General features: G+C 48.6%; 1 protein-coding gene across 5 annotated transcripts in view; it reads left to right on the top strand.

The window, feature by feature from the left end:
• robo1 (roundabout, axon guidance receptor, homolog 1 (Drosophila)) overlaps positions 1 to 12,052 on the top strand; it is a 682,199-nt gene that overhangs the window by 338,081 nt on the left and 332,066 nt on the right. The window contains exon 2 of one of the 5 annotated variants that reach the window (XM_072585792.1): positions 3,494 to 3,607. The exons of the other annotated variants lie outside the window; for them this stretch is intronic. The gene's annotated coding sequence lies outside the window, so the exon portion shown is untranslated. The remainder of the gene's footprint in view (positions 1 to 3,493; positions 3,608 to 12,052) is intronic. 5 annotated transcript variants of the gene reach the window in all.

Here is a 12,052-nt window from a genome sequence, read left to right as displayed (position 1 = left end):
ACAGGCTCCTGGTCTAAATTGAAGGTGTGGATCCTCAATATCCGTGCAGTTGCCATCGTCAAGTCAAGACAGTGCACTCCCTGTGAGTGCTCTATACTGGCCCCCCTCATTCTCTCTGTGACACGCATCGTTCCCACAGCGCCCACTCTCTCAGCGCTGACCCTCCCACAACAGCTACTCCCTGAGCGCTGGCCCTCCCACAGCACCACCTCCCTCAGTGCTAACCCTCCCACAGCGCCCCCTCCCTGAGCACTGACCCTCCCACAGCACCCGCTCGCTCAGCGCTGACCCTCCCACAGCGCCCACTATCTCAGCGCTGACCCTCCCACAGCACCCCCTCCCTGAGCACTGACCATCCCACAGCACCCCCTCCCACAGCACTGACCCTCCCTCAGCGTTGACCCTCCCACAGCACCCGCTCCCTCAGCGCTGACCCTCCCACAGCACCCCCTCCCTGAGCACTGACCCTCCCCCAGCACCTCCTCCCTGAGCACTGACCCTCTCACACCACCCCCTCCCTGAGCACTGACCCTCCCACAGCACACCCTCCCTCTGTGCTGACCCCCCCCCACAGCACCCACTCCCTGAGCGCTGACCCTCCCACAGCACCCGCTCGCTCTGTGCTGACCCTCCCACAGCGCCCGCTCCATCAGCGCTGACCGTCCCACAGTGGACCCTCCCACAGCGCCCACTCCCTGAGCGCTGACCCTCCCACAGCACCCCCTCCCTGAGTACTGACCCTCCCACAGCGCCCACTCCCTGAGTACTGACCCTCCCACAGCGCCCACTCCCTGAGCGCTGACCCTCCCACAGCGCCCACTCCCTGAGTACTGACCCTCCCACAGCGCCCACTCCCTGAGTACTGACCCTCCCACAGCGCCCACTCCCTGAGTGCTGACCCTCCCACAGCACCCCCTCCCTGAGTACTGACCCTCCCACAGCACCCCCTCCCTGAGCGCTGACCCTCCCACCGCACCCACTCCCTGAGCACTGACCCTCCCACAGCATCCCCTCCCTGAGTGCTGACCCTCCCTCAGCGCTGACCCTCCTATACTGCCCACTCCATCAGCGCTGACCCTCCCACAGCACCCCCTCCCTGAGCACTGATCCTCCCACAGCACCCACTCCCTCAGCGCTGACCCTCACACAGCAACCACTCCCTCAGCGCTGACTCTCCCACAGTGTCCGCTCCCTCAGCCCTGACCCTCCCCCGCGCCCGCTTCCTGAGCGCTGACCCTCCCACAGCACCCACTCCCTCAGCACTGACTCTCCCACAGCACCTGCTCCCTCAGCGCTGACTCTCCCACAGCGCCCGCTCCCTCAGCACTGACTCTCCCTCAGCGCTGACCCTCCCACAGCACACACTCCCTCAGCACTGACCCTCCCACACTGGCCCTCCTACGGCGCCCGCTCCCTGACCACTGACCTCCCACAGCACCCGCTCCCTCAGCGCTGACCGTCCCACAGCACCCGCTCCCTCAGCACTGACTCTCCCTCAGCGCTGACCCTCCCACAACGCCCGCTCCCTCAGCACTGACTCTCCCACAGCGCCCACTACCTCAGCGCTGACCCTCTCACAACACCCGCTCCCTCAACGCTGACTCTCCCACAGCACCCGCTCCCTCAGCACTGACTCTCCCTCAGCGCTGACCCTCCCACAGCGCCCGCTCCCTCAGCCAGAATCTTCAGTGTTGGCTCCTCTTGTCGCTGCACCTCTCCTGTACCACCCGGCTCACGCCCAACCTCCAGGCGCCATTTAGGTTCACAGAGTCATAGAGATGTATGGAAACAGACCCTTTGGTCCAACTCCTCCATGCTGACCAGATATCCAAAATTAAGCTCGTCCCATTTGCCAGCTAAACCTTCCTATTCATTTACCCATCCAGATGCCTTTTAATTGTACCAGCCTCCACACTTCCTCTGGCAGCTCATTCCATTCACACACCACCCTCTGTGTCAAGAAATTGCTCCTCAGGTCCCTTTTATATCTTTCCCCCTCACCCTAAACCTATGCCCTCTAGTTCTAGACTTCCCCACCCTAGGCAAAAGCCCTTGTCTATTTACCCTATCTGTGCCCCTCATGATTTTATAAACCTCTATAAGGTCATCCCTCAGCCTCTGACACTCCAGGGAAAACAGCCTCAGCCTGTTCAGCCTCTCCCTGTAGCTGAAATCCTCCAACCCTGGCAATATCCTTGTAAATCTTTTCTGAACCCTTTCAAGTTTCACAACATCTATCCGATAGGAAGGAGACCAGAATTACATGCAATATTCCAACAGTGACCTAACCAATGTCCTGTACAGCCGCAACATGACCTCTCAATACTCTGACCAATAAAGGAAAGCATACCAAACGCCTTCTTCACTATCCTATCTACCTGCGACTCCACTTTCAAGGAGCTATGGACCTGCACTCCAAGGTCTCTTTGTTCAGCAACACTCCCTAGGACCTTACCATTAAGTGCATAGATCCTGCTCTGATTTGCTTTCTCAAAATGCAGCACCTCGCATTTATCTGGATTAAACTCCATCTGCCACTCCTCAGCCCATTGGCCCATCTGATCAAGATCCTGTTGTAATCTGAGGTAACCTTCGCTGTCCACTACACCTCCAATTTTGGTGTCATCTGCAAACTTACGAACAATACCTCCTATGTTCACATCCAAATCATTTATATAAATGATGAAAAGTAGAGGACCCAGCATCGATCCTTGTGGCACTCCATTGGTCACAGACCTCTAGTCTGAAAAACAACCCTCCACCACCACCCTCAGTCTTCTACCTTTGAGCCAGTTCTGTATCCAAACGGCTAGTTCTCCCTGTATTCCATGAGATCTAACCTTGCTAATCAGTCTCCCATGGGAAACCTTGTCGAACACCTTACTGAAGTCCATATAGATCACATCTACCGCTCTGCCATCATCAATCCTCTTTGTTACTTTCTTCCAGTTAAATATGAACATGTACAATTGGATGCGGAGATGAGTCAGAGATCAGTGTTAGTCCCATTGCCAAGATCTGTACTCAGCTCCAGAAACCAGTCTCAAGGAATTAACCTCTGAAGAGCCTGTTTCTAAACACAAGACCAAATTCCTTCAGTTTTTGCTGTGACATGAATCCACGAACTTTCATTACCATAGCATCTTTTTTCCAACTCAGGATATCCCAAAATGTTTTACAATCAATGAAGCATGTCATGTAAATTCAAACCGTTTTGTTAAATACAGCATGATCCCATAACTAGCTGTGGCATTTTGACCAACTGATCTGTTTTAATAACAGCTTGAGGGTAAAGTGTGTGGAACCCAAACTCTCCTGCTTCGTTGGAAATAACATCAAGGAGGAGTGGACTCAGCTACTTCAAGGGTCAGCAGTACTAGAGAACTGGGAGGTGTTGAAAGAGGAGATTGAGAGAGTTGACGACAAATGCATTCCCTCGAAAGAAAAATGCTGAGGCTCTGAAATCTAACCTCGTACTGGCTTCACTCCACAGGGAAAACACGATGGAGCTGGATTACAAGTGGAGGTTCTTGTGGCTTATTACAGTCCACCTTCAGCTGCCAGGTGAACCTGAGCCACAACAAGCCAAGGATGAGGAGCTTATGAGGTTAGGACGCCTATCGGACCCTACCCCTACCAAGAGCTCAGTATCTGATTTCTTGGGGTGGGGTAAAATCATAGAAATGGACCCTTCGGTCCAACTCCTCCATGCAGTCCAAATTTCCCAAACTAACTAATCCCGTTTGCCTGCGTTTGACCCATATCCCTCTAAACCTTTCCGATCCATGCACCCGTCCAAATGTCTTTCAAATATTGTAACTGTTCCTGCATCTACCTCTTCCTCTGGCTGTTCATTCCACATGCAAACAATTGCCCCTCAGGTCCCTTTTAAATCTTTCTCCTCTTACTTTAAAAATGTGCCCCCTAGTTTTGGACTCCCCTACCATGGAGAAAATGCCTTGGTTATTCACCTTATCTTTACCCCTCATGATTTTACAAACCTCTATAAACTCACCCCCTCAATGTCCTGCGCTCCAGTGAGAAAGTGCCAGCCTATCCAGACTCTCCTTATAACGCAAACCGGGAGAAAGTGAGGACTGCAGAGTCAAGAGTGTGGTGCTGGAAAAGCACAGCAGGTCAGGCAGCATCCGAGGAGCTGGGAGAGTTGATGCTTCGAGCATGAGCTTTTCATCAGGAATATAACTCAAACCCTCCAGTCCCAGTCTGCCCCCTTTCCAATTTAATAATGGCTGACACTGTCCGGGCTCTTGATTCTGAGGAAAGCCTATTCATGTCCCACCCACTCACCCCCCTCCATGCTCACTGACCCGGATTGACTCCCAGTACAATGATGCCTCATGTTTCAAACACTTATCCTTCCTCTCCAATCTCTGTTGTCACGTCTTGCCAGATAATGCCCCTGAGATATTTCCTCCCTTCCACACTGGTCTCTATTACTGGTAGTCACTGTTGTCTCCCTAAGCTCTGGGTATATCCTCCCTAAATCTCTGCATATCTTCTCTGAGATGTCCTCTAAACCTACTCTTTCGTGGAGTGTTGTGTCACCTATTGTGACCATTCCTGCTGGACTTTCTCTCCTGTGAGGTGGCTTCAGATCTTTGTTGTATACGTTCAAGCACCAAACTCTCGACTCTGATCTCCAGCATCTGCAGTCCTCACTTTCTCAGGGTTTGCGTTATAAGGAGAGGCTGGGACTTTCTCACTGGAGCGCAGGACATTGAGGGGTGAGTTTATAGAGGTTTATAAAATCATGAGGGGTAAAGATAAGGTGAATAGCCAAGGTATTTTCCCCAGGGTAGGGGAGTCCAAAACTAGGGGGCACATTTCTAAGGTAAGAGGAGAAAGATATAAAAAGGGCCTGAGGGGCAACTGTTTCACACAGAGGGTGGTTTGCCTGTGGAGTGAACTATCAGAGGAAGAGGCAGATGCAGGTACAGCCTGCCAATGTTTGGATAAAGTGCTGTCACCGGTCCTTCTTTCTATACTGGGCCTGAGGCCTGTTTTAGCGACTTTTGAGAAGATGGGGGTCTAGTACATCGGGTTAGACTCCATCTACCACCCCCTGAGAAAAGGAACAGGAAGTGACTTCACCACAGGAAATGACATCACCAACCCAAAGAAACCCAAACATAAAACTAGAAAGCAGGAATTTTCAGCAGTAGGCCCACTGAAAATGTTACCTAGTAGTGTGACAAAACATCTGGAAATGAACCTTCCAGCTCAGCGAGCAAACCTACATCCTGAGGCCTGTTTCATGAACAACGGGAGAGAGTGAACCACTAATGAGTCCTGACACGAAGAGGCACTTGCTTTAACAGTGAGGTGTAACACATTGCATGATAGCTTTGGGTACAGGTTACATTGGCTACTTAGTTATAATGACTAAGACTAGCAGGAGCCAAGGATGAAGCATCTGATCTCACTAGAATGTTCAGCTGTTCCAAAAAATAGTGCAACATCATCAGAGTGGCTGGAGTCTGATATAGTCTCCAACGTTAAACCCTTTCTGATAATACTTAGATAGTACTTAAATGAGGATTGTGGCTTTCTTGGGGGGCTGCATTCAGCAGGAAAAAGGCATTATGAGATTCAGAGAGCCATGTTCCAGCCAGGTGACGATGCAAGTGTGATGTTTTGGACTGAAACGGGATCATTCAGGGGATCTTCTAGATGGTATGAAATTAAATACAATAGATGTTCACAGAGACATGCAGGTTCAGCTGCAGAGATCTTTAAAATGTCACAAACAGGTACAGAAGCTAATCAAGATGGCTAATAAAATGCTGGCCTTTATATCTAAAGGTGCTGACGTTATGCTGCAATTATACACAACCCTAGTTAGACCCCACTGGGAACACTGGGAGCAGATCTGGGCAGTACACCTAGGGAAGGATAGATTGGCCCTTGGGGGAATACAGTGCAGGTCTACAACGATGGTATTTGGAGATAGATTTGCAGAGATATGAGTAACATTTCGGTTGTTTTCTTGAGAATTGAGAAGGTTAAGGGATGATCTGATTGAATTCATTAAGATAGTAGCAGGAAAGGTAAAGATAAACTATTCCACTGGTTGGGGATTCTGGAACAAGGGGACATAGTCTGAGAATTAGGGCCGGAGCGTTCAGGAGAGATTAAACTTCCACACACAAAGGGTGGGAGAGGTTTGGACTCACTTCCACAAACGGCAGGGGATGCTGGACCAGTTGTTAATTTTAAGTCTGAGTTAGATAGTTTTTTGTTAAGGAAAGCTATTGAGGGATATGGGCCAAAAGACAGATATGTGGAGTTAGGCCACAGAGCAGCCATGAATGGCAGAATAGGCTTGAGGGGCTGAATGGCCTGTTCTTGTTCCTATGTGTGTGCTCTGAGAGATTCACTCCATGTGAAGGCAGTGTTCATTCAGGGATAAGACAAGTTAGACATTGTGAGAGAGATGCAGAGATTCATTAAGCTGTCTGAGTACTCACATTCTCACTGCCCCTCGCTACCTCCACTGATCCCGGTTACACTCATACTCGCGCCTAACCCATGATGTCTGTTTTAATCAACATGTTACCTTTAACTCATTCATTGACTGTGGGAGTCTCTAGCTATTTACATTTATATCTTAAATTATTGTCTCTAGATGCCCCCTTGAGAAGGTGGGGGGGCGGGGGGGTGGGGGTGAGCTGCCTTCTTAAACCGCTGCAGTCCACCTGCTGTGGGTCGACCCACAATGCCTTGAGGGAGAAAGGAGCTTTGCTGTTGAATACCAAAACAGAACCACTACTTGTGGTGTATACAGGCTAGGCCCCAGCATGGGACTGACAGTTCTGCAGACCATTGCTTGGATCTGCTTTCTTTTTTTACTTCACATACACCCAGAAGCACTATCAACTGAGCAACTCTCCCACCACCAAAATCACCATTATGTGTTTTTCTGTTTATTTTCCTTTAACTGTCCCCAGTTGCAACCTCTGCATACACTGGATCTGCCTTACAAAGGGGCTCAGTTCCAGCTAGGCAGGCCATTGTAGTTTGTTATCAAGGGAACTCATACTCAATGTGTTCCACAGGGAGATTAATTAGTGATTCCCCATGGGTATTGTAAGGGTATCACAGGAAGGAATTCCAGGATTTTGACCCAGTGACACTGAAGGAATGCCGATATATTTCCAAGTCAGGATGGTGAGGGGCTTGGAGGGGAACTTGCAGGGGGGGAGATATTCCCATGTATCTGCTGTCCTTGTCCTTTTAAATGGAAGTGGCTGTGGGTTTGGAAGGTGCTGTCTGAGGGAATCTGGTGAATTTCTGCAGTGCATCTTCTAGATGATACACACTGCTGCGGCTGAGCGTTGGTGGTGGAGGCAGTGGATGTTTATGGATGTGGTGCCAATCAAATGGGCTGCTTTGTTCTGAACTTCTTGAGTATTGTTGGAGCTGCCCCCATCCATGCAAGTGGGGTGTATTCCATCACATTCCTGACTTGTGCCTTGTAGATGGTAGACGGGCTCTGGTGGTGTCAGGAGGTTAGCTACTTGCTGCAGTATTCCCAACGTCTGACTTGCTGTTGTAGCCTCTGTGTGTATGTGGTGATTCCAGTTGAGTTTCTGGTAATCCCTGGAACATATAATAGCACGGGAGTCAATGATGCTGACACCATTGAAGGTCAAGGGACAATATTCGATTCTCTCACTGAAGATGGTCTTTGCCTGGTGTTTGTGTGGCTTGAATGTATGAGCTGTGACTGATGTGTACTTTCTGATTGAAACCGTTAAACCATGATCAATGGTGGGAACTCTGTCAGTTCTTGAGACCCTTGTATCCCAGGGTGCTGAGGTCAAATGCCACATTTGGAATGGTGCCCCTTGGTAACTGAGCCAAGATGTCAGCTTGGGTTTTCCTGGTCTGCTTTGTTTGTCAATCAAGAACATTGTTAAACTGTTATTTATATATTTAATAAAATATCTTTGCCATTTTTACCCAAGTATGTAGTCTTTACCCAGGTCTCAGCCATTACTGGTTAGTATCGACCATCTCTAAATCATCTGACAGTGCAAGGCCTTATTAATGTATAGATCCCAGATCAGACTACACAATGTGCCTTTGAGAGTGTTGGATGATAAAACGACATGTAGCATTGCAACGTAAAGATAGCCTCCTCACCTTCCACTGTAGTAGTCAGAGTGGTAGCTTCCTGTTTATACTCATTAAGCACAGAACCTAGACTGTGCATAAGTCAGATCAGTGAGTTTTATTCATAAACTTGCAGACATCTGTCTAAATCCTCACCCAGTCACTGTGTGTATGTCTTCCAAGCACTAACATCCAGAGAATATTCAGACAACATCAGAGTGGCACTGGAGTTTATCTCAAAAACCACATTAACCCTCTTCCCCATTTGTTACTGGCTGCAGAAAGCATTTAATTACCGGTCAGTAAAATGTCCCCTTTCTACACCAGGTGTTTCAGCCTGTGTCTGTTGTTTTTTTCTGTGATTTCTGATCCTAGCAGCTGAGCAGGAATTATTCTAACCGGCAACTGGCTGATTTCAGCACAAACGCCTCACCTGCTTTCCTGGGTTTATGGGGGTGCTCAGTCCACAGTGTCGTCACAACCGATTCCCCTGAGGGGAGGCAGTTTGACTCACATTTCTCTGCTCTTGAAGCACATTGCACAACAGTTACAGCACGCTAGTAGGCCATTGGGCCCGTTGTTTCTGTGCTGGCTCTCTGAAGGAGAAGTGTTGCTTCCTGCTTTCTCCCTGTCTTCCTTTTCAGATAATGATCTAATTCTCTCTTGAAAGTCTCGAGTGAACCTCCCCCTCACCCCTCATTCTCAGACAGTACATTCCAGGCCCTAACTCCTCGAGTGAACCTTCCTCTCCCCCACACTTTCAGACAGTACATTCCAGACCCGAACCCCTCGAGTGAACCTGCCTCTCTCCACACTCTCAGACCTGGAGCCCCCTCCCCCATTCAGTAAGACCATGTCTGATCTGATTGAGCTCATTTCTGCCTGAGCTCAATAACCTTTCACCCCTTCCACCTCCTCCTTAAAAATATCCAAGTACTCTGCTTTCACCTCCCATTCAGAAAGGGAGTAGCAAAGACGCATGACCCTTTGAGAGAGTTTTGTGTCTGTTCTCTGTTTTTAATGGGTGATTTCTCACCCTAAACCAATGACCAACACAGTGATCTGTCAGAGGATTGGGAGTCTTTGGAATTCCCTTCCTCAAAAGGCAAAATCTTTAAATATTTCTAAGACAGAGGTAGGTAGATTCTTGAGTATCAAAAGGATGAAAGATTGTCGAGGGTGGGGAGGAGATGCAGGAATGTAGAGTTGGGGTTCTAATCAGGTTAGCCATGATCTTACTGAATGGGTAGAGCAGGCTCGAAGGGCTGAGTGGCCTCTTGTTGTTCCTTGTTTTGTATGTTTGGTGTAAGCTGGAGGTCCATGCGGTAGTGCTGAGTGGGAAGAAGCCTCAATGTAGAGGGGTGCGGATGTCCCAGTGGGTTGTAGGAATGGAGGAGGTAGTTACAGGTAGAGTGAGATGGAGCAAAGGAGTCCCTAACTTGGGTTGAGAGAAGGGAGAGCAGAGTAGAGGCAATGCTCAGGAATAGACCCGATCTGTGTGTAATGTGTGAGAGATCCTGGGAGAGAGAGCTCAGCACAGGCTTGTTATTGAGTGACGGTGATGACCATGAGAGAATAGAGTGAAAGTGTTGGACTGCCCTCTCTGAATGGGAAATGTTGCTTCAGTAATGATTCCTGCAACAGGCCAGGCCATCTGTAGTCACAGTGAAGCTGCCTAATTGTTTGGCTCAGTGTTTAAAGTTCCTTTTGTTACCCCATTAGGAGAAAGGGTAAGGCTTGTGTGTAGCCAACACACTGCCTGCTGAATTTTAATGTGAGTGTGTACCTATTATTACACAGACTGCAATGTACACAAACAAAGAAAAATGCTGCAACTTTGATTCTCTCATGACAGGGATTGACTCTGCTTTTGTGTCTCACAGAGTGCATTTTGTGAACAAATGAACATCCATTTCCCTGGTTTAAACTCTCCTGTTTCCAAATTCAAAAGCTTTTCAATTGTCTGAAGGGGATTAAAAGCATTAATTAGTGACAGTGAGGGAGACAGGCTGGAGGTTGGTGCAAAACGGCTTTTGATACAAGTATGCATCTATGTATGTGTTTGTGTGTGCGTGGGGGAGAGACAGAGAGGGAGGGAGACAGACAGAGTCAAAGAGAGGAAAGACAGACAGGTAAAAACAGAAAGTGGAGAGAGAAAAGCAGTGATCAAGGGAGTAAGAGAAGTGATTGGGGAAAGATTGGAGAGAGGAAGAGGGCGAGGGAGAAAAGTGAGAGAAGATCGAGGGGAGTAGGAAGGAGGAAAGGCAGCAGAGAGAAAAAGGCACTTACATCAGAGGCACGATGCTCAGGCTTGAAAAATGACATATTTGTACAGTGTCTTCACTGCCCTCTGTGTTAAAGCACTTCACACACAGCTAATTACTTTAACATACAGTGACTGAGCCAATAAAGAGAGAGAGAGAGGGCGTGAGAAATAGGCAAGTTGTGGGAAGGTGCCACAGTCAGAGAGTGAGAGAGAGAGATGGGTTTGAGGGAGGGGGAGGGGAATGAATAAAGTACAGGATGGAGAATTGGTTTGAGAGAGCTAGAGAAGCACAGGAAAGTGAGAAAGAAAAGGATTGAGAGAGAGGGATGCACACAAAGGGAAAGAAGGATGGTCAGAGGGAGAGGTATACTCTACTCAGAGTCCAGACGGTTTGACAGTGAATAAAGGCACAATGAATGCTTTGTCTCGCTCCGTGAGCATTTAGATATCCATGCCCTCTCTCTCGCTCTCCCTTTCTCTTCCTTAGACTGTCACTCATTCATTCACTATCCCACTCTCTTGCTCTCATTCCCATTCACTCTCACACACTCCCACTCTCTCCACTCATTTGGTAGAGTGCTCCATCATACAGCCCATGTTCAATGCTGACTGTGTAATAGAGTGTTAAAGCAGGTTATGGGTGGGATCAGTCAGTCTCGTGCCATTATGTGATCCCAGATCATGACATGAGCTGACATGAGGAGTTTTCATACCGTGTGGTGGAGACAGCAAGACATTGAAAGCCCTGTCATTATATACCATGCCGAAGGTCCTGATAGAGTGTGTAAGGAGGATCATCACTTTCATCAAGCCAGAAGCATTACCCAGGTTCTCTGTATGGATACCTTCAGCTAAACTAGTGGGCCCTTCCAAACTTCCCTGCTCAGCCTGCCTCCCTTCCTAACCCTAAATCTAACCCAAACCCTAAACCAACTCAAACCCTAATCCTAAACCCGACTCTAACCTTAACCCTAACCCAAACCCTAACTCTAATCCTAACCCTAATCCTAACCCGAACGCTTCCTAAACTTAATGTTAACCCTAAACCTAACCCTGACCCTAAATCTCACCCTGATCCTTATCCTAACCCTTATCCTAATCCTAACCCTAGCCCTAACCCTCACTCTCATCCTAACCCTAATCCTGACCCTAACTCTAACCCTAAACCTGACCCTGACCCTAGCCCTAACCCTGACTGTAACCCTCACCCCAATCCTAATTCCAAATTTAATCCTGACCCTCACCCTAACTGTCACCCTGACCCTGATCCTTGCCCTAGCCCTACCTCAGACAGACTTCCACTCTTGGGTAGGCTCCTTGATCCATGCCCCATACACTCCCACCTCCCTTGGCCATCCTCTGTACCTCCATGTAATTTCGATTGCTGCCACTCTACATCCTAGCAGAAACAAACACTTCATAAACAGGTTCAAGCAGCAGATCCTCAGTACAAACTGCAGCGAACACAACAGCCTACTGCGTCCCTGCTATGAGCAGTCAGAAATGGGAAGACACAGACTGCATTATCACGGAGAACTCAATTCGATTGAGCTGCCATTTGAATAAACTTGCATGACATGAAAGTACAGTTTTCACCTTTAAAATTCCGAGAATCAAGTTGCAGATTTTCATCCTCTTGTTGGGATGATT

Source organism: Chiloscyllium punctatum, chromosome 15 (assembly GCF_047496795.1).
Source record: "Chiloscyllium punctatum isolate Juve2018m chromosome 15, sChiPun1.3, whole genome shotgun sequence".
In the NCBI taxonomy this organism is placed as follows: Eukaryota; Metazoa; Chordata; class Chondrichthyes; order Orectolobiformes; family Hemiscylliidae; genus Chiloscyllium; species Chiloscyllium punctatum.
The sequence above is the reverse complement of the archived record's forward strand: the minus strand, read 5'-3'. Positions and strand labels throughout refer to the sequence as shown.